The sequence below is a fragment of the Palaemon carinicauda genome, unplaced genomic scaffold (assembly GCF_036898095.1).
Source record: "Palaemon carinicauda isolate YSFRI2023 unplaced genomic scaffold, ASM3689809v2 scaffold318, whole genome shotgun sequence".
In the NCBI taxonomy this organism is placed as follows: Eukaryota; Metazoa; Arthropoda; class Malacostraca; order Decapoda; family Palaemonidae; genus Palaemon; species Palaemon carinicauda.
This window is the reverse complement of record NW_027170850.1, coordinates 157,501-159,529: the sequence shown is the minus strand read 5'-3', so window position 1 is coordinate 159,529 and position 2,029 is coordinate 157,501. Positions and strand designations below refer to the sequence as shown.

Below are 2,029 nucleotides of genomic sequence, written 5' to 3'. Positions count from 1 at the left end.
CCATTTTCCCTGTTGGAGCTCTTATGGGCTTATAGCATCCTGCCTTTCCAACTAGGGTTGTAGCTTAGATAATAATAATAATAATCACTACAAAAACTTGCAACTATGTTTATGGTTTCAATTTTGTACTGCGTAATATTTTCCCACAGCTGTCTCTGAGGTGAATGCCTCCCCGGGTCCAACGCTGAAACATTTAACTCGTAAATCCAATTTTTTAGAAGTAGGCTTAGCTGGCATAGATTTTGTGGTGTAACAGAATTAAGGATTTACAGAACACACACAGAGAGAGAGAGAGAGAGAGAGAGAGAAGCATTGCATTTCAAATATCACAATTGAACAAAAAATCGAAGCTTTGTGAAATGCGTCAAACTTAATGAAAAAAAAAATCTACCACTTGGCCACGCACACTTTCGAAAATCGATCGCTAAGTATTTAATTTTTGATTAATTTTAGTTTATAATGCGAATCACTTCAATATCGGTAAACCCCAAACAGACGTCAAAGTGGTTTTTTGTTTGTTTTAAGTTTTTTATCGTTCAAAAATAGTTTATTTGTATTTTAACAAACTGGCAACTTATTCCTTCTTGGTCAGACTCTGAGCCTTGTTAAGTTGTGACTCTTTAGTTCATTTATTAGTTGTTGTGACTTGGTTGTGAAGGTTTTAGGTCAGAGCTGGAGGTTATACTGCCCACGTGGCTTCCTGCAACTACTTCTGGTGTTTAGCAAGAGCCCGTGGCTGGCCTGAAGATCCATGCAGTCTATAAGCAAGCCAGGAAACATGGCAAGGTAAGAGAGTGACTCTGGAATTAAACTACAAGTCGCTAAAACCTAAAATAATATTGCGCAGTTCCAAAGGGTCCCATTGGATGTGTGGTTTTGAATAGGAAGTCAATGCATGTATTTCACTGTCATTTTTATTGTATATCGTTGTTAAGGGTTAAAGCAAGCTTATACGAACGTTGTCGATATCATTTAAACTTGTCTGTCTTGATAAAGACGTCAAATCATTTCATTTCGATGTACTACTGACAAAATGTTACCTGACGCCATTTTCAATTCTAATTAGTAATGACTTGTTATCAACTCGAGTGAAACCTTTAGATTATTTAGTCTTCTCGTGTAGTAGGTTGAATTCGTTTTTCAGAATCTCTCTCTCTCTCTCTCTCTCTCTCTCTCTCTCTCTCTTATGCGTAATCACTATAATAACCAATCTTGCGTAGTGAAGTCTATCCCTTCAAGAGGAACGCAATTTGCCTTAATGTCTTCTTCAAATAATGTGTTTTTACGTACATCAAAAGTGTTAAACGATAATCTTACAGATCTCTTGTTGCGTTCGTATGTTGGTGTCTTTCTTGATACCCTTTTTTTGTTGTTGTTTTAATCATTTACATATTACTATGAGTGTCAAAATAATACCATTGTTTCATTATTTCCAATTAGTTGTGTTAAACATTTCTCTGTTATTTCCTCTAATTCATTTCTTGCTTTCTGTTCAACTCTCTCTCTCTCTCTCTCTCTCTCTCTCTCTCTCTCTGAGGAAGGCATTACCAAGGGGGGGAGGGTAATTAGGGTGAATACACGATCAGTACTTGTATCGTCTCATATTCAAATCTTGAAGTATTTCACCCAAAGTGTAACACTTGCGTTGTTTTTGCTCATTTATATTAAATGTATAAAGTTTTCAGTGGAGATATTTCATCACATTTCAAGGTTTGCCTTATAAATATTGTTTCTTGAAGTTTGCAGTAACTTATGCAGCTTGTTGCTGTTGCAATAAAGTTTAATTAGGTAGTGACAGTGTTTGGTAAGAATGGTACTAATTTATAAGATCATAACTTGTAGGCCTATGTAAGAATGGTCCTGATTTATATTTTGGTGAAATGTGTTTTGAATGATATTTTTATAGGTATCAGACACGCGTTTTCGAAGTTTATATGTTTACCTCCACCAACGAATTAGGAAGGAGGTTATGTTTTTGCCCCTGTGTGTCTTGCTTGTTTGTGAACAGCTTCCTGGCCACAATTTTAAT

At 35.9% G+C, this 2,029-nt stretch overlaps 1 long non-coding RNA gene across 2 annotated transcripts in view; it reads left to right on the top strand.

The window, feature by feature from the left end:
• Nucleotides 1-654: 654 nt before the first annotated feature.
• LOC137636517 (uncharacterized) overlaps nucleotides 655-2,029 on the top strand; it is a 29,464-nt gene continuing 28,089 nt past the window's right edge. For both annotated transcript variants that reach the window (XR_011043123.1, XR_011043122.1), the window contains exon 1: nucleotides 655-786. This is a non-coding gene — a long non-coding RNA (uncharacterized lncRNA). The remainder of the gene's footprint in view (nucleotides 787-2,029) is intronic.